The sequence below is a fragment of the Pinus tabuliformis genome, chromosome J, assembly GCF_031772625.1.
Source record: "Pinus tabuliformis cultivar Carrire ecotype Pingquan chromosome J, CPIR1, whole genome shotgun sequence".
NCBI classification, from domain to species: Eukaryota; Viridiplantae; Streptophyta; class Pinopsida; order Pinales; family Pinaceae; genus Pinus; species Pinus tabuliformis.
In genome coordinates, this window is record NC_142295.1 from 1,312,138,744 (window position 1) to 1,312,160,265 (window position 21,522).

Below are 21,522 nucleotides of genomic sequence, written 5' to 3' on the forward strand. Positions count from 1 at the left end.
TAGCAACCGTTGATCTTGCCCTCAACAATCGGACGGCTGCTAGCAATATTAGGAGGCCCTTTCTCGCCGATCTTTACATTCTGGGGGATGGGTGGTTTTGAGACCATACTCTGGACGTGTGGCGGCAAGTCGGTGTGATCGGAGCCCTCCTGACAAATACCACAATCGGCAAAAGGTGGTGCGATATAAAACAGGTGGTTTTGCTGCTGCACGATGGCGGATTCGACAAATAACTGCGTTATCGTCGCTGTCCCTGCACGACAGTTGGAATCGGGTTTTCGGCCAGCTCAAAGCCAGGTTTGCCTTCGCATCTCCCTCCAAGAATTAGTAAGCGGCCAGTTATCTTGGCAATAAGGCGTCAATGGCAAATGTTTAGAGAGAGGCATGCAATTTTAGGGAAATTGAAATTGACATATCTGTAGTGAACACTATCATAATGGTCAACGCCGAATACTTAAAGCTACCAAGTATCCTGTCAATAAAAGGTCAACGCCATATCCTTGCACACCATTTGAAGCAAAGTGAAATTCATAGGTGTGGTGAGAGCTTTAATAAAATGTCAACGCCAAATACTTGGAGAGGCACGTAATTTTGAAAAATTCGAAAACTACCAGACCTCTGGTGAATAATGGGTCAACGCCATATATTTCGAGGGGCATGCAGTTTGAAGATTGACATAGGTGTTGTTTAAGCCATCATCATGCAAAACAACAAACTTATTTGTGATTTGATATATTTCTTAAACAAATTATGTACGATGCAATATTCTATAAAATCCTTAAATATGCGTCAATGGTTTATTTAATTGCACTTTTAATAAACTATTTTCTATATTATTATCCTGTCGCTCGCAGGATAACGTATTCGAAATATCGTTGATTTTTAATTAAAAATTCAGTTTGACTCAACAATTAAACTGCACTTGAAATGTTAACATTACAGATTAATTTATTTTTTTCTTTTTCTACATTTTGATTGGTGGAATTAATTCGAGTATTATTGTATAATTATGTTGTTGTACTAGTAATTGTTAAATCAAATAAATGTTTGTATGAAAAGACAAATGTATTTAGACTCTGATGCATTAAAGCATGTATCCCAATATGTATACAACCCAAATGAAGGTACTGAGTTTTTAGTCTCTTTGCCTCACTCTGAAGTTGTTTAGAATTTAGCAGAGGAATGGATTGGACATAATCGAAATTTTCTTGAATCTGGCTTATAGATTCCTTAATAGAAATTCTAGTTGCAGCTTTTAAATGAAAAGCAGACAGGTCTGAGTAGACTTCAGATGCATTTATTCTAGGTAGCTGCCATCTAGCAGAGGGTTGTGTTTCCTCATACTCTAACTCAGCAGAATTTAAAACTCGACTAGATGTAGATGTGAACATATCCCTAAGGGGATTTTCTTGAACAGATGATTCTCTTTCTTCTATTTCGTGGAAAGAAATAGACTTTTTGAAAGGCTCCATTTTTAATATAAAGTGTTTTTCTAAATACTAACCTGAACCAAACGCTTTGGCTCTGATACCAATTTTATGCAGGGGCTTCGATGAAGCTTGCAACAACAACACAACTGCTAGGCTTTGCTGAGTCTCTTCTCTACTTTTTCCACTTACTCTGACTTACACGAACCCATACATGAACCCATACACGAATCTACTAGCACATTTCTCATTCTGGCGACCTTCTTCCATGGCTTCCTTGCCTTACTCGGTTTGGCGTCCCTTCAGTGCATTAGCAAACCTCTGGCGAACCTCAATACAGAGTAACTCAAATAGATACTACCTCAAAAAATCATTTATAGTGCACAAGTACTCAGATGCGGAAACAAGATAACACTCTTTTATATTAATTTTAGAAATGGATTACAATGTGTTCAATCCTAAAATAGACTATGTTCACTTTTACCAAAATTTTGCTACTCAACAAGGAGATAGCATACTGGAGGCTACCTCGTGAAATCACAGACTCAGTCTTTGAATACCAACACTCCTCTAAACAGACTCAACAGACTCTCTAAAGATCTAGCCACTTCAGGTTCTCACTTGTGCCAGACACACAGATGCGCAGGCTTCTCAGATCACCTAAGACTTTGAGATCTCTTCATGATGCAAGCAGATCAGACCGAAGTCTGCAGTTGCAGAACAGGAAAATCACTCAACTCTAAACTCTACACACTCCAAACTATCCAACCCCGAATCCCTCGAATGAACCTTACTCCTTTCTTATATAGGTAGAGGAGGGGACAAGCATCTGACCATCAGGCAAACAAACTGTGTACATAATATTCTGTCAGTGCATGAGATGTGGCTCAAAGCACACCAAAAGTCGGAGAAGTCCTCTGAGTCTCATCACTTAAGAATCTTCGTACTTAGGTACAGAAAAGAAAAACTTTTTTTTACAAAGTGGATGCTTTTGGACAGTAAAGCCCACGAGAAAACTGGTCACAAATAGTCTTTGTGACTAGACATCATAATTACAGTGTGGAAGCTTTTAAGGATAAGCCCATAAGAACCATTTATGAAGTGGGGCCACCAAGAGGTGTGATACTCAAAAAATGGATCCTAGGATATATGAGGCCATCCCATGCCTTGGTATAAATTCGTCGGACGATCATGGGTTTATTGAGTACATATTGATGTTTTATTTTAGTCATAACTAGCCATTCATCATGCCTAGCCATGAATTGGTGCAAGCATGCATGGTCAGGATATTGAAATAAATCTTTGACCGTTTTACATGGTATATGAAAACATTCTACAATATTTCTTTCAAGACACTTTTCAAACTGCATTTGGAAGTAGCTTTCATAGTAGACTGGATCAATTGCAGTTCTATTTACCCCATAATCTTTCCACCAGTCTCTTAACCATTCTGCTTGTTGATTTCTCTACATGCTTCCTATGGTCCAAAATTTAAGCTTTGTATAATGAATTTCATCTTTTCCATCAACATTTAAAATCTCCCACCATAATTTTTTATACCCAGAAAAATTATAAATGGTATCAGGAAAGATGAGATTTGGGTCATTTCTCAGCCAAAGTGCAACATTATTTCTTATGATTGGCCAATTTGTATTTCTGGTTCTATTAATCAAGAAAAATCTATGAAAGGTTTTTCTTATGTTTCCTCCTTCTAACGATATCATTGCAATGTCATGAAAATCATATTGTAATGCTTCTTCAGCTTTGTGTGTTGCATCCATACTGCTAGTGTACACCATATCATGTATCCATTGACTTCCGTTCGAAAATACTCTCCTTTCAGGAACAAGATGTAGGATGTCAGCGTGAGGCTGCATCTAAAATCTTTGTATTTCTGAGCTGCAATGTAGGTTTCCAATTATTTTTATATTCATCCCAACTCTGATCTTCATTGATTGTTCTTAAGGCTTCTTGTTGCTAAGCTCGGTCCCATTCTGTTACAATGATCATCACATGTTCTTGATGCTGGTTTTGAATATGTTCTTTGCTGAGAAAGTCTAGAAAACAATTTTCATCTCCTTTTATATGCTCAACTTCAAAATCGAAGTCAGTGAAGAGAGCTTTCCATCTTGCGAATTTTACTTCTCCTGGATTTTTGATGTCTTTGGTTAAGACTTTTTTGAGAGCTGATGCATCTCTACTAAGAAGAAATGGATTATTGACAAGATGTATTTCAAATTTATCTATGCAATTCCATGCTGCGTTAACTTCTTTTTCTATAGTAGAATAATTTTTCTCAGCAAGATTCCATGTGCCTGAAACAAATTGTACAATTTGTTCTGCACCATTCTTCTTTTGCTTTAGGATTCCTCCCCATCCAATATTGTTGGCATCAGATTCAACAATCTTATATGCCTCATCATCAGAAATGTGCAAAATGGGAAGAGATTTCACCTTGGCTTTTATATTTTTGACTGCTCTAGTATGTGCTTCAGTCCAAGGTTCTGGAATCTTCCTAAGACGCCGGTTCAACAAACTTCTATCTTTAGCACAATCTTTATAGAAGTTTCTAACATAATTTAAGCATCCAAGGAATCTTTGGAGCTGCGTCTTATCTGTAATAATATCTAGAAATTTGCTAGAAAATTCAAGAGCGTGTTTTTGCAGAGAGATCTGGCCATTAAAAATTGTATGGCAAAGAAACTTAATTGAAGTTTGGAAGACTTCAATTTTCTTTTTGCTAAGAACAAGACCATTCATTTTGATGGTATTTATAAAAATCTGTATGTGCCGAAAATGGTCCTGGACATTCTTTGAGAAGATAAGAATATCATCAATATAAACAATTAACCAATCAAAGAAGGGTTTAAAAATAGAATCCATCACCTTTTCGAATTTGGATGGTGCATGTTTGAGTCCAAAAGGAATCACATTCCACTCATAGTGCCCTGCTAGCACACTAAAGGCAGTCTTAAATTTATCTCCTTCAGAGATTGCAACTTGCCAAAATCCTGACTTTAAATCAAATTTGGAGAACACTTTAGCACCTGCAATCCTACTAATAAGATCCCCTTTATGAGGGATTGTGTAGGTATTGTCAGCTAAAGCAGAGTTCGGAGGTTTATAATTGATTACCAGTCTAGGGATTCCTCTGATTTGTTCAGCCCTTTTGTTTACATAGAATCCATAACAATTCCAAGGGCTATCAAATTCTCTGATTATATTTTTCTCCAAAAGCCTTTGTATTTCCTTCTCACAGAGATCATGGTACTCCTTATTCATTGGTATGGCTTTGCTTTTGCAAGGCCTTCTTGTATATTCTGCCTTGTATGGTAGTTTTACTGAACACTGTTTCCGATGCAAGAAAGCATTTGGTTCTTCAACACAACATTCTTCATCAATCCGTTGTTTAATCTTAGCATTTTTCTTTTGGTTAGATGGATTCTTTAGCTATTGTGAAACTTGAATAGTGGATTTTAGATCTTTAAGGTCTATCAGTTTTGAGTGAGCTTTATCCAATTCCTTCATAGCTTTTACCATTGTTGAGACTCTAGGATTTGAGATATAAGGCATATCAATCCTTTTAGGAATAGCACTGGATGTCAGTAGTGTGATGAAATATCCACCTCTGTTTTTCTTCAATCAGATAGACCCATGTGGTTCTACTACAGCTAAAAAAATATTACCAAGAATACAGTCTACTGGAATATCACTGATTGCAAACTTTAACTTAATACAACGATTACCAAAACAGATTGAAGCCTTGGGTTCTTCATATTCAAGTGTTTTGTCACCTAACCCAATCACCTTTCTTTCTGCAGACATCCAATATTTAGCAGGAACAACTTTAGTGTTTCAAATATTAACATCTGCTCCTGAATCTATAAGAACAGTTAGCCTAAACATTTCGCCCTAAATACATATGTTAACCTGCACATGGTGCTGTTGATACTCTATTGCAAGTATCCTCATTTCCTGAAAACCCATAGAAGGATCCTTTTTTCCTTCAAATATCTAAATATTTGATCCACATAATTCTGGTGGATCATATTCTTCAAACAGATCTACTGAAATATTTTGTTTTCCCTTTTTGAACCTTTCAACCTGAATTTTTAATGTAGAAATTTCAAATTTAAGGTTATGAATTTCTTTACCTACCTCTCCCAAGGTAAGTGCATGAACCTTGTCTTGCTATTTTTTCCTTTAAAAGGATTTTTCATTGCGTTCAAATGAGGCGTTAATGAGTAGGGGCTTCTTTGAAGCTCCTTTATTGTGGCTAGAAGATTTAAGCTAGTCCATGAATGCTTCAGTAAGACGAGTTTTCATCTCGCCATGTTCCATTGCTCTTATTTGTGACAGGACTTTCATTTCATCCTCTTCTGTCGCGGCCATTAATTATGTTGTTGTACTAGTAATTGTTAAATCAAATAAATGTTGGTACGAAAATCTTGGGGAAAATTGACACCAACTCAGCAAAGCATGAAATCTTCTTATAAGCTAATATACAACATGAAATCTGCTTACGAGCTAGCAGACAATTGTGCAAAACTGGGCGACTCATCTTTTCATATGCTTACGAGCTGGCAGACAACTGTGCAAAACCGGGTGACTCAGCTTTTCTTAGTGAATTGGCTTTATGAACTGTGGTTGAACAAATGTACAAATCAATGAATGTACAAATCAATGACCACTCACTGCGACTTCATGTTTTGACAATCAAACCCTCGTTTATCTCTGTCACTACTCCGATTTCACGTTTCGATATTAGAACCCTCTTTTATCTCTTTTTTCACGACCTACTATCGGAAAATGTATAAGTTTATTCTCAAACTATGTTAAAAGGTCACAAAAAGATACAAGAATGAAAACCAATACAAAATTTATTAGGAGCATTGCTGGCCCATTTCACTATTATCTAAGATTGCGTGGGTTAATCTTACTTCAAAACCCATCATATATGTATGAACTCATGAAGCTAGAAAGGTTAAAGTTGTGAAAAATTGTTTACATGTTTTATGAATGAACAAGTTAGTAAAAAAAACTTGTTGTATCTATTTGTAGAATTTTTTAATGTGAGGGCATAAGCATATTGTTAAAATAGAATATATTGCAATTTGGAGTTATCAATGGGAGAGAAAAAAACAAATCTACTTGTGACCTCCATGTGTCACCAAAAGAGCAAGGCCATTCTCACCCAGTTTGTTCTAGCAACAATAAATCAATATATTGATCCAATGAATTTATTCTAATTAGACTCAAGCTGAGTGTCTTTTATCTTTGTTTTTTTCTTTACATTGAAAAAAGTAATTACTCACATAACCATATTTACCAATATAATTGATATATTTTAATAAAATTATTAATAATTATTAAACATAAATTATTAATGAGTAACTATTTTTTATTATTAATAACTATATAAATAATATATTTATATTTATATATAAATTCTTAATTTGATCCCATTTCATTAACGTTAAATTACCAAATGCCGATGTATTCTTTCTTCTCAATGTAATGTTTTCTGTCGTCACACTAATCAATGGCTTATTATTATCCTGCCACTGGCAGTATAATGTATTCTAAATATGGTTGACTTTCAATTCATCTCAGTTTGACTAGAAAATTAAATAATACTTTGGTTAACATTAAAAATTTATTTTTTATTTTTTTTATTTTTTCATTTTCATTGGTTGAATTTGGGTCTTATTGTATAATGATGTTGGGTACCAGCAATTGTTAATTCATATAAATATTGGTACGACAATCCTACATTAATGTTAAGGCTTACGAAACTCCAACGTGGCTAAGAGATGTGCATTAAAACAATGAAAAACAAAGTGACTAAGGTTGGGAATAAAAACTCCCAGCTGCATTTACTATCAATCGACGACAAGATTTCTTTAATTAATTAATAAAGTCATTGGTTATAAATCAATTATTATTCCCACACATTATTTTAATTAATAAAGTTATCAGTTATTTTCGGGAATCAGAATGTCATAATGATTATGAAAAAATATTTCAGCTATTATTCCCACATATTTAGGAGAATATACCTAATTATAGAAACAATAATTTATTTTATTTAAAAAAAGAAAAGAAAAAAGTATATGGTATAATTATTTTTTAAGGAGAATAATTTTTGGCTAATTTCTATAGGGTGTTATATATAATATATTTTTATGATTTTATTTATTGTTTCAATAATATTATTTGTCAATAACTATTTTAAATTATTTATGAATTCTAATAATTTTATATATATTAATAATTTATTTATTTCTATTTATTTTTCTATCGCTAATTTATTTGAGTTATTAAAAAAAAATTCTTATAGATTTACATTCCAGTTTATTCTTGGATAATTTAGCATAATTTGGCTTACTTATTATCCTAGTACTCACAGGAATATCGTGTCGTGTTCTATAACCATTTTTAGTTGTTGGACCAAAAATTAAATGACACTTTAAGAGATTTATTTTATAATTTTTATTTATTTTTCATTGGCTTAAACGTGTTGGGTCTTATTTTGTAATCATGACATCCAAATAGAACAATACCTCACTTGGGTCTCGTGTTCTCTTTTAAGGCCTTGGTGTTCTATTATTTCGTCTAATTTCATAATAATTTTACTAGTACCCACAATAGTGAATACTCCTAACAATAAACATTATCTCTCTGCAAAGAAATTAATGAATCATTTCGTAGAATTTTATGCAAGTAGTTGAAGTAGGATCTTGAATCAACTTGCTAGGTAGATGACACATGAAAAGAAAAAGAAAGATTGTTATATAACATCTTGGAAAAAAAAATAAATGAAAACAACAATACTTAACATTTAACCAAAACTAATTACATCACATCCATGCAAAGTGAATTAGTAACTAAATCAAACTAAGCGGTAGGAACGCTAGATATGCAGCCTTGTTAAGTTTCTAGTTTGATGGAATTTGAATGTTTAGTGAGACAATTTGTATTTTATAATTTTGTTCCAACTTCTCACTTTCTTTTTCATAGGATTTAAATTTAAACTTTCCAAAGGACCAAAACCAAAAAAAACTGCCTAAATTACATAACATAAATTCACAAAATATCTTATTAGTCCCTGCCATCTCGCAGTGGCATGGGACTATAGCAATCTAAATGGTCCGTTTAGCATTACTTTGTGTGAGTTTGTATGACTTATAAGCTAATGCTTTTTCGCTTTAACTATAGTTTTGTCATTTCGCTCTTAATTTTACGGTTCATGGTCTTATTTGGCCTCTTCCCGAGGCAAACCATATATTATGTGTATTTTTTGTGATTTTTTCTTCATAGATTTCACTAGTGTAAACTAATGCCAACATTAGTTCTCTGGCAAGAAATGTTTAGTTTGCATCTATATCCACTATTATATATCCATGTTACTCAATTATATATCCCTGTTACATATGTGTAACAGGTAAGTTACGTGTCTGGTAAGTTACGCACGCGGAAGCCCACAAACATGCCACCATGCCACTAGAGTACACAGATAACATGCCACCATGCCACAAGACTACATAGAAAGCAGACCACATGGCTTTCTGCATGTACTGGTTCATCTTTGAGTGTTGAGCCTCATGGGATGAATGAATTAATTTTGGGAATTAAAACTTTCATTCCCAGGCACTAGTTTGATGCATTATGCATACCTTCCACATCTGGATTTTATTGCAAAAAGTTGCAACAGACATCTAGATTTCATTGCAAAAAGCTGTAGCATACATCAAGATCAAGCCATTGAAGTAGACAACAGCTGCATTGCAAAAAGTTGCAGCAGACACCTAGATTTCATTGCAAAAAGTTGTAGCAGACATCAAGATCAAGCCATTGAAGAAGACATCAGCCTCATGGGGTTAGGAAATCAAAGGGGAAGTGAGGAAACATACGTTGTAATGAAGAAATTGGTTTTTCTGGGCCGGACATAACCAAGTGGACCAAGGCAGTGGATTATGAATCCACTATGCGTAGAAACTCTCCCTGGATGACTTATTCCTACAAGCATTAGGTTGGGTTCCTCATTGAGCCTATTCCAAAGATACCTTTCCAGCTTAACCACCGCCAGTACTATTAGTAGCAGCACCCTCACTAGCTTCAGTAGTTCTAGCTTATCCACAATGAGTACCATTAGCAGCAACATCATTACTAGTTATAGCTATACCACTCTTTTCCTGGTAAAGCACCTACTGCATGTGAAAGAGAAGCAGAGGCAGTCGAAAGAGAAGCAGAGGTAGCAGCATACCTTCCAGCTCCATTTCGAGACCACTATGTTTTACCGGTAAAGCACCTAAGGTAGTCGAAAGAGAAGCAGAGGAGTCCTTGTAGCTTCTCTTCTCTTGGCTACTGCAATTCCCTGAAGAGCGGGAGAAGATCAGGTTCATCTTGAATTCCTAGTTTGGTCACCTCATCCCGTAGTCCTCGTCTTCTCTGCTCATCTCCTTTCGAAGGTTCTGGAGGTTGATTTTCTTTTTCCGGGAAAATAATCATGGGCAGGGAGTAGGTGTATCTTGCTCAGGTTAGGCAGGATGGGAAGGAAGTTGCAGAATCTTATTAGAGAGAAATCCCAATTCACATTCAAGGAGAGATCTCAGATATCTCATAGACATAGGAGGGAGGAGGTCAAATTGCTTGGGGATGCCAATGTCAAGGGCCTTTATGCATCATATGTGGATGCAGTTTGACTGTTACTGTGCTCAGGATTCTGCCCACCATGAAGTCTAAGACAATTTAGATTCAGAATTTTGTAACTGGTGATAGAAGAAGACGTTTCCAAATAGCTCTCAACTAACTTGTGAATCGATACCTCTGACATCTGGGAATCATGTAAGGCGTGACAACCTATTTTTTTATTTTAATTTATTTTAATTTATTATTTTTATGTTTTTAGTTTCTAACATTCTCATACATTCGTACATATGAAAAAATTTGTTTATTGAATGTACAGGTTGGATGAAAAAATGGTGAAAGATCGAAGTTCAAATTCTGCAATCTCAGTCGTGCAGTTGTTTGCTAAAACCATATGTTCCAAAGGGGATGTTAGTACCCCAAAGATTTCGAGGTAAATATTTTATGTTTTGTTTTTAAATATCTTCCTTTCAAATTTTATACTTCTTGTCTCGTATTTTGCAAATTTGAAATGTGCATGCATTCAGAGTAACTTCTTGAGTTTCCATACATGCAGGGTTTCAGTTTTTCCTTAAAACAATATTCGTACAGATTTTCCATGCAAAGTAATTTAAGCCAGTCATGGGTTTGAAACATCCTCTTAGACAGGGAGGGGGGAATACTTCCACCTTTCCTAAATACCAAATTTGGGAAATTTGTTCCTCCAACTCTCCTCTCAGTGTTTTCTACTTTCACTTTTGCACCGAAGTCTGTGAGAGCCTATCCTTAGCTGTACCATCACTTGGTTTTCCCTCTAAGGGATGTTTTCCTTAAAAAATTCTTGTACATTATGCTTATACGTTTGATATACAATATTGGTGTATTTTTTTGCTGGCTTGGGTAACATTCTAAGACCTTGTTTTTACCTGGTTTGACTACTTTTCAGAGAATTTTCAATGCACAAGCTAAATTTCATTCTTCAAATCTGCCTCCTCCACCTTTGCACCAAAGTAAGCTAAACCATCACATGTTTTTTTTCTATGGGATGTTTTCTTTTAGAAATGGTTGTACCTTATTCTCATGGGTTTTTACCATGGTTTGCCTGTTTCCCATAGAAATTTTCTTGAATAGGCTAAATTTCTTCCCCAAAAAGTTGTTACAAATTTTAATGTAATGCCAAATTGTACGTGTGATCTATGATTATTCCTTTTAAATGTAATCTTAATTAGAGATGTCTTTCCTTCTTCATAAGGAAAGTATTTAGACATAGATCTCAGTCTCTATATGCCATGTTCTAGAGAAACAAGCCTTAAAGAGACTATATTGAAGTCCGTGCATTTTGATCTATGTGAAAATCATAAACTGAATTGACATAACTACTACTAGAAAAGTAAGTCCCTAGATCTTCAATTGTTGAATCTACCACTAACGCGTATCTTGGATATTCAGTTGGATCTACTACACCCATGCCACCTTTTGTTACTTCAATTACCACTTCTTATTGAAGGCCAAGCGAGCACTCTATCATCATCCAGATATGTCACCTTATCACTAGTCAATTTACCATCCCCAGATGCCACCTTTAAGCCAATTTCCATCTTGATAGGACACCTTTCTGTATTAAATTTACCTTATTATTGATAGGTCCTAAGGTCTTGCCCTAGTGCTATGGAAAAAGCCCAAATCAAGTTTTCTTTACTGTTTGAATCCAATTGGATATGGACAACACTTTTGAGTCTTCTTGGTCCAGCAGAGAAACTCGAGACTATCTTAGTCCACTTTGATCTAAGTGAAGACTGTAAGTTGTATAGAAAGAACTACTAGATATTGTATGTAATCACAATTTCATGCATTTACTCGCAATTTATGTGCTTTTAGGTTGGAAAGATTTGTCATTACTTTTCTCCTAGTGTGAAGACCATCTTAAGCCTAAAGAGTGAAAGCCTTAAAGACAACCCTACATAGTTCATAAAGTAAGCCCTATAAACTATACAACACTAGCTGATGATAAGTATAGCCCTCTGGACTGCCTTCTAGACACTTTCTTTCTTGCCTTAGGTGAAAGCCTTAGTACCATTCTTTGGGAGTTTTGGAGAGAAAGAGCTCTTCATAGCCTTGGAGTTAGATTCAATATGAAATCAGCTATCACCAAACCATCTTACTAAGCTTTAGATTTCAAGCTGAACCCCTAAGACCTACTGACTGAGACTTCTGTACTAGCTCTATTGACAAGTATGACTAGTATGTACTAGTAAGCCCCCTATTATGTGTGGAAAAATCCTTTAAGCCACCCTAGTAGTTCTATGTAAACAAGCCCAAATAGACAAGCTTGCATTGGTTCTGGCACTTGATACTTATGGAAAATTTAGTGTTGCTATTGCTACTTCAGAGACTAGGCTAAGATAGAACCCAGATTTCTGTAGAAAGTCTACAACTAGATATAGAGGAACATCTCTTGAACAAAAGGGAACTCCTTGCGTGCTTTCTCTTCATAGTGCAACTAAGCACAGAAATCTGCACTCTAAATAAACAATATCTCAAATTCTTGAATTTCAAATCCTCTACCATCATTCTATTTTCAGTTTGGTCAATTTTTGAGGTAGATGGTTCCAGAATTCATCCTATTTCCCTTTCTTCCTTGATATGCATATGGAAGTGGTCCTTATAAAACATGGTCTAATTAATATGATTTGGTATTGAGTTCTGATCATACTTTTTGTTCATAGTGAATTTAAGAACAGGATTTTGCACTTGATATGATTTGGTACTGAGTTCTTATCATACTTTCTATTCATAATGCAAATAAACACATGATTTTGCACTCCCAATAAACAATAGTTCATTGTTTTCAGATTCTAGTTGTGTTTTGCCATTGTATTTTCACATGACCAATTTTCAAGATAGTTTGTTCCAAAATTGCCCAAATTTCACTTTCCTTTTTAATCTACATTTGGACGTGGTCCTTATTTAACATGGTCTAATTGATATGATTAGTTGAGTTCTTATCGTACTTCAATATAATGGTTGATTTGAATTTATGAACAGGTAATGTACAAAGTGAATTTGTTTGGTCATCACGTTGACATTTTCTGTGTTGCTTGAAGAATGGTTTTTCCTTTCCTAAGTGTTTGAAATACCGAAACTGAAGCCCTGGGGTTGGTTCTGACACTTGATACTTATGGAAAATATAGTGTGGCTATTGCCACTTGAGAGTCCAGGCTGAAATAGAATCGAGATTTCTATACAAAGTCTACAACCAGAGACAGGGCAACATCTCTTGTACAAAAGGGAACTCCTTTCTTGCTTTCTCTTCATTGTGCAACTAAGCACATAACTCTGCACTTCAAATAACCAATATCTCAAATTCTTCAACTTCAAATCTTGTACCATCATTCTATTTTCAGTTTGGTCCTTTACTCTCATTGAAGGAGGTGTTGTGGGGTGTTTTGTTTCTTAGATTTTATAATGCCCTGTCCGTGAAGAGACAAATCTGTCCCATGATAGATGAGGGAGTTTTTTGTAACCCATGACATATGATCAAGTTAATTAGGTAGTGATGTGCTATAGCGTCCAATTTCCCCTTTTGAATTCTAACACACATTTATTACTGGGAATGTAGTACGAAATGGGGGATAATTATCCTTTGTTGTGGTTTTTGATAGCTCAGGTTTCAAATTTTATGCAGAATTCACAAATAGTAAAGCATATACAATGCTAGCCTTCCCTCACAGGTTCAATATTTAATGAAATGATATGATATCTCTCCCCATTCATACGGAAGAGACTCCCCTTTCACCCCATTTCTCTTTTCTTCATACTTATCATAGGATTTGAAAATTTTGGTCTTGGCTATGAGGTTGAGTACACTATCATCCTTATCCCAAGGCTTTCCCCTAGGAATTCTAGTAACATCACTTAGCAATTCTTCATTTACAAAGATCACGAATCCCCTGAAAGTCATGTAGAATTCATGGTTTTTAGAGTCTTGCTCTTGGGGATGTTAAGAATTCTGGGCAAACTCTAGTGCTACTGCATCATCGTATCCTACCAACTTATCAAAGAAATAAAGCCAACCTACCTTCCTAAAAGCATCCACAACTTTAGCATTAAGAGACTCTTATAGAGGGAACTAGCTCTCATAGTGGAACCAGCTATCGTAGAAGGAAGTTGAACTCACTAAAGTTATCCTGGATATTTTTGGCGCACTTTAATTTTTCTTCATAATAAGCTGCGGTTTGGGTAAGTGCCTTCCATTTCTTAAATTGTCACTGTTAGGTTGTGTGTTCACCTGCTTATTGTTATCTCTATCTTTCTTACAAGCTTCTTGATCTTTGGGAGATATGACAGGTCAATTTTGGGATTCTATTGCACCATCTGATTGCCTTGAGGTCTAACAATCATCTGTTATTATTGAACTAGCACCCTCACCTAGGTCCATATCTAAACTACGATGAAGGTAAAAAAGGAACAGGTCATATAGGCTAAAGCTATACCTTTAAAGGAATAAGAGCAAGGGGTTTATCCTTTCCTTGAACAAAATGAAGGCTCGTTTTGATCAACTCAATCAACCGTGTTCATCAGCTCCCTTGGTAAATTGAATGATTTTCATCTAGATCCACTTTTCACTTCTTAATGAGGGGAGTCTACCTTCCCACAACTTGCCGGCACAACAATCAGATCTTATAAATCGAGCTCTTTTTCACTATTCAGTGATGGATGCATTCTCACACGAGACACTAAAAGCAATCTGAGATGAAAGAAATCCGAGATGTTCTCTAAGAAGGGTCACACCTCTTGCTTTCTATTATTCTTAGTTGTTGCTCAATTGTAGTCCTTCCCTGTGACAGGTCTATTTTAGGATTCTATTGCACCATCTGATTGCCTTGAGGTCTGATGGGGAATGAAACAGGCCAAGGAGGAAGCTAGCATTCTTCCTTCTTTCAAATTCAAAGAGGTCAATTTCCGAAGACATGATCCTAAGGGGATCATTAAAGATCATTGCTCACAACTTGGGATCAATTGGCCATATGCTAATGAAAAACTTTTTCCAAGATAAAGGAGCCAATAGGGGGTATATCTCAAATCTAAGATCCCATCTCAGGCAGAAATGGACAGAGCCGAAAAAGACTTTCATCTTTCTCAAAAGAATAATATGCCTCTAGTTGAAGCACAAGACTTGTCATCATCAGAGTCTTTGTATGATGATATGATGAAGTAGGTTGTGCAATGAGAAAATGTCCATCTCCAGTCAGATAAGTTGATTTAGTTCCTGTACAAGATAAACAAGTCGAAGTACTGGAACCTACTTGCATTGAGGATTGTTGTTATTGGTGAAATAGGCTTAATTCCATTATGATATTTTGCTTTTTGATCTACATGGCACAATTTGAAAGCTAGAAACCCATATTTTCATTGTCCAACATGTTGACAACTCAGAGTAAAAGACACTTATCTTAGTTTTTGAAAGAGGATTTCAACTCAGAGATCAACTAATAAATTTGGAAGTTGTAATACAGGTGGCTTGTAGTTTCTATAGGGCACAATCCCATCAAAAACAAGGTTACAAGCTTTTTTGGAAAATGTTTGAAGCCATTTCCAACCATGCTTGGCAGCCTTCGACCTGATATTGATTGATACCTGCTATAGAATACTTACTGCGATGAACTACTTGCCTGACTGATTGATATATCTTGATGCCTATGCCGACTCTGCCTTATCTCTCTATTTATTTCTACTAAATCTTGCTTCTCTCTTGCTATCCTACTCTCCTCTCTATTGCTCCCTTCTGTTTAATTCAGACCTAGCTGGCTAGATTGCGCAGCTGGGAGGGTCGGTTCAATCCATCCTTCTCTCTAGCTTGCTTTTAGATGAGACAAGAAAACTCGTGCAATGCCATTATAGCTAGGCCCCTTACTTCTCTCAAAGCAAGGACTAGCTGCCATAAAACCTCCCTTGTTTAATCATTCTTTTAACTACTTGATAATAAAGATTAAAATACATGCACATCGCTCAACCTTAAATAAGGTGACGATAACCTCAAGAAGCTCGCCTCAAGTCCTCTCAAGATAAAAATGATGGCATCCCTATTTCATAAATGGGGTATCGGAGGGTAAGCTTTTTTAATAAGAAATTAAGTTGTGATCTAAGATTAAAGGTACTTGAAATATATTGGTAGTCACATTTATATAGAAAATAAGGTACTAGAAATATTTTTGTATTACTTTTAAATAGAAAATATCGATGATAGATATTAAGATGAATGAATAATTAATTATTATTTAAAATTAAAGTGATTATATATTAAAAATTAAAATCAATATTTAATTCTAGTACATATTCATTATTCATCCCACTAAATATTTAATAAATTAAATTTGAATTACATAAAAGCTAAGCAAAATGCATTCCTCGCGTCACTTTTGTTTGGCCATATTCGCCGCCTGTTGTACTACATATTACAGAAGCAAAACCTCTGAAAGCCATCCTGAACGGAAAAAATACGGCATTTTTGAACGGAAATTCCAACGGAAATCCGTTCAAAAATATAATGCACTTGGATTAAACTTCATCGCAGCAATGAGTTAACGTAAATACCGACTCCACTAAATCTACGCAATAGATTGAAATGTTAATAATAAAATTTGCTAACTAATTGAAACTAATGATATTAATTAAATATTCTGACTGCTGGGAAACTAGAACTGGCATATACCAAGACGACACACTTAATTAATTTAAAAAGTTACGATGAACTTTATTTAATGGACGAACGCCTATTTTCATAGAAATAAAATTTTGATTCAATCTTTACTCATTTCCACATTATAATCAAAGTCATACGATCTCAAAATAAAAAATTAACAATATCAGTTTCCTTTAAAATAACCATTACTGCACAATTGACCAAAACCTAATACCTTGCATGTCGATTTCTTAGCTGAAAACACATGATGCATGATGAGTTTTCCGGATGTTTCTCTCTCGTCAATAAAATACACAAAGGAAAAACACATTCCGCTTTTCATATAGGCTATCTAACGAAATCCGGAAAAGAATTAAATGCTTTATTATGTCAAAATTGATTGAAATTAAATATTTCAAAATTTCCTTTCACAATATCGCAGTGGTTTACTATATTGTTTATAGATTTAATTTCTAATCGAAGTAAAAAGTAAATTGGTTTGGTTATTATAAAGTTTTTTCTTTTAGGCTGTTAAAAAAGATGGAGGGCAATAGTCATTTGTGGAATTAAAACTATATTCATTACGCCCTAAGGCGTTCCCTCTGGAATCAACACCCGAGTTGCTACTGTGTGCCATTATGGACCATCGATTATCTATGTTAGACGATAGAAGCATCTTCTACTGTCAGATTAACCAGCAACTATACAGCGAAGATGGATACCTCCACGTGGTTACTAACTCCTAGCAATTGCGCGACGAAGATTGATACTCCACGCGGTTAACAACTCCCCAGCAATTGCGTGGCAAAGATCGATACAGTTACATGGAGCCTACAGAGCCGGTGGCCACCATTCCTTATTTCCACGTCACTTACACATGCCATGACCTCCTCTGGGCGGTAATGAAATCGAAAGCGGTACCTTGTGAATCCCTTTGTCTAAATTCCTGTATAAATACCTCTCAATCCCTTGGCCTATTGCACCATTCACAAAGCAGCATTGCCTCCATTCATCCTCTATATTGTTACCCACTCCATTTGGGTTCTGTTAGACTCTTCATAGGAGAAAAATGAGGAGCTGCCTGCTTTTAGTAGTTGGCATTCTAGGTTCTTGTTCCTCTTCTCCACTCTTTCTAAGTTTTAAGCAAATTTCCAAGGTTTCTGTACTTGATTTAAGCTGGATTTTAGGATTTTAGTCTTCTAGTTTGATTTAAGCTGAATTGATCGCTGAAAACTGGAGCACTCCTTGTTGTTTTATGTAACAGGAAATGCGACATCCTTGTCACTGTATGGAGCGCCAATGTAAGATTTGTCACTTTTATTACCACTATCTGCCTTGTAATTTCTGCAAGGAAGTGTATGCTGATTAATAGTTCGATGTTCTGAATGTTTTTTTGCAGGGTCACATTTAGAAGGGTGATAAGAAACAGATCGACAGAGAGTTTCTCAGGCTTCCCATATGCGATAGCTCTGTTAAATTCTCTGCTTTACACCTGGTTCGCCTCTGATCAGTCATGGTCTGGATAACATCTTGGTGTTGACCATCAATGGGGTCGGAATCGTGCTGGAGTTTATATTCGGTTGCATCTTTCTGAAATACGCTATACCCACAGCCAAGGCAGGTTTTAATGCCCCTAGTCTGTTATTATTTGTTTAGACTTTCTGCTATGGACTTTCAAAGTGGCTAAACCAATATTTGTATGTTTTTTGTTTTGTTAATCGCACTTTTACACAGTAGGTCAGGATATCTGTTTTTTAACAGATTTTTTTGATGGCTTTCTGCCATTTTTGGATAGATTTACATGGTCTACAGATTTATATACTTGAATACATGCTGGACATGTATCTGCAGAATGTGATTTCATTTCCTGATCGCTGATTAGTAATTAGTTCTCTTTTGCTTTGATCCAGAGCTGCTTTGCTAGGTGAATGAATCCATAAGGATAATATAAGTTTCAAAATATTAGCAGAATCTGTAATCTGTAATATTTTCGAAATATTAGCAGATTCTTTGTTGTGCAAAAAACAATGGTGAGAACAATGGTGGGTGTGACGTTGCTGTTTGCTTGCATCTCAACAGTTTCTCTAGTTTTTCTGTAGATTTTGCAAGTAAGCCTGGGCTGCTTTGTATCCAATTTCAAGATTTATATGCCTTACAAGTTGTTTGGCTTTTAAACACATTGGATACCAGATTCTAATTTCTTGTCATGAGCTTTTTAAGTTTGAAGTGGCATCATGTCTTTCACAGAAGGTAAATCCAGATCAGTATCAAGGTCTGAATTTTCATGCAGAACTAACCACCCATTGGTTACAAACCAGATTATTCCTGGGGGCTTTAACATGCAAGTGGCCTTGGAAATTTTCAAATGCATGACCATGGCAACATAACTTACTTAAAATCATATCCACGTATCGATGCCATTTGACTATAAGTGGCACATGCGTCTCGGGCACTTCGTGCGATGTCAAGCACGTTATTTTCCCCAACAGTATTGGACCATAGCGATAAGCCTCTGGAGTCTGAACTGTTTACCTTAACATCACCTCAGATATTTTATTTCGCTATGTTTCTTACAACAGTTGGAACTACGAAGTTGCATGAATGTCGTGACTCATGGCATTCAGGATGGTGGCACTTGAAGAGCTTTATGTGGATTGCTCTGATGGTGATCCCCTTTTTTATTCCATCTGCTTTTATTCAATTCTATGGTGAGTTTACTTAAAATGATTCTCAGCAATCTATTTCAATACCAAATCTGGTTCAAATTACCAATTTTTACTCTGTTTCTGCTCAAATTTGACAGGTTTCATGACTTTGTGGCAAATTGCAATTAGACATCAAAATTGTCCAAACATGGACTTCATAAAATGTGTATCATAAACTAATGTCTTTGAAACTATTGATGCAGGGGAAGTTGCTAGATTTGGTGCCGGGTATGCTTCTCTTCTTTCACGTTTTTTGGATACAATGTGCCTTTTAAGTACACAAACAATCTGCTTGATAAATTAACTTCTCGAGAATCAATTTTACATTTGCTGATTTGTAGAAAACAGTTGATGACAAATCCAGGGGTGGGGGTTGGTGATATTTTCACGCAATGTTTCACTAGTTCAGTGATATCTAATAGATCCCCCATACAGCAATCACCTATGTCATCAAAATGTCTTTTGCAATTTTAACCTAAATACTACAACTAGATAACCTTTCTCTTCTAAAAGAGAATATGTAGATGCTATGCTATTTGTCCATGGTAAATTCAAGATTACATTGGTTACATTTGGGTGATATATTTTGATCAATCACTAAATGGATATTATGATTTCTATCTTATAGGCTAAAATTAATTGCTTGTTAAGGAATACTAACTATGGCCAAAATTTGTCTCTCTTTTTGGTAGGATATTTCTCATCATACAACTTTTCAGTGTGATCAATTTCATCACCTGGGGGAATGATTATATTGGGTATTGGAGAAAAATGTTGAACGATGGTACAACTCTTTCCCCTCATGTTCACCGTTTTTTTTCTTTTAACTTCAAGGAAGATGGATATGTTAAAAAATTGAAGTTTGAATCCAAAATTTGTTTGGGAGATTTTTTTACCCTCAGTTTCATCCAACTGAAGCCATCCCTGGATTGGACAAAAAATTCCTTTTACAGACTGAAAAGAAAAGGAAAATTACTGGATGACGAACTGGTATTAATTATGTTAATGGGAAAATAACCTATAAGGAAATTCAAAAACATAGAAATAGTCGAGATGCAGATAAGGCATATGGCTATTAATACCTAAATTGAGATTCATATGGCCATTTATCATTTATTTCCAATATGTAGATTTGGTTTAGAGTTTGCTTTCTTGGATCTTGTAAAAAATCAGGAGATAACAGAATCAAGAACATTTAAGTAGGATTAGAAAAATAAAGCCCTGTCTATCTACAGATATACACACATATTTGCCTCATGACCATATCGACGAATACGAGAAGCATCCTTAGAAAGTGAAGAAAATTTGAGTAATGCAGAAGATGGGCGTTTACTTTGTTACTTGAAATCCCAACTTAAAAATACAGAACTTGCCTTATCTGTTCCACAGCTCAACACAGCTCTATATATTGAATTGACATGGCAATGTAGTAAATCTGAATTTTATAACTCATGGAAACATCGATTATAATGCATCCAAAAACATATTCAAATTTCCACCTCCCCTGTTTAAAAGCTATAAATCTAAGAGTCTTTTGTTCTTTAATTGAGATCCATTTTCTCCTTATCATGACATTTATTTTATTGCCCAGTTTCGTATATGGCATAACACTGATGAACAAAGAAAATTTAATTTCACACAGTCGGATCCTAGTGATTACAATGTCAACGATGGCCTATGCTGCTTCCCTGGCTGGAATCATACTGATGTACATTTGGTATGCTCCAAAAGCATCATGCGTCCTGAACATATTTTTCATCACATGGACACTACTTCTTCTTCAAGTAATGACTAGCATCTCCCTACATTCAAAAGTAAGTTCCAATGACATAATTCACATGTAGTTATTAGTAAGTTGGTGATTCCTTATCACAAGTTCGTTTAGTTGAAGAGTTGTATCTGCTCCTCAGTGTAATTCTTAAACGATAAATTGCTAATATAGGAGAATTGTTTTGCTTTGCAAAATGCAGGTTAATGCAGGCCTTATGACATCAGGACTTATGGGGCTTTATGTTGTATTCCTTTGCTGGTCTGCTGTCAGGAGGTAACCACATTATATAATAGTCTTTTTCTATTTATA

General features: G+C 35.4%; 1 pseudogene; it reads left to right on the forward strand.

The window, feature by feature from the left end:
• The first annotated feature begins 213 nt into the window (after positions 1-213).
• On the forward strand, positions 214-21,490 carry LOC149232083 (uncharacterized; annotated as a pseudogene).
• Positions 21,491-21,522: the final 32 nt, after the last annotated feature.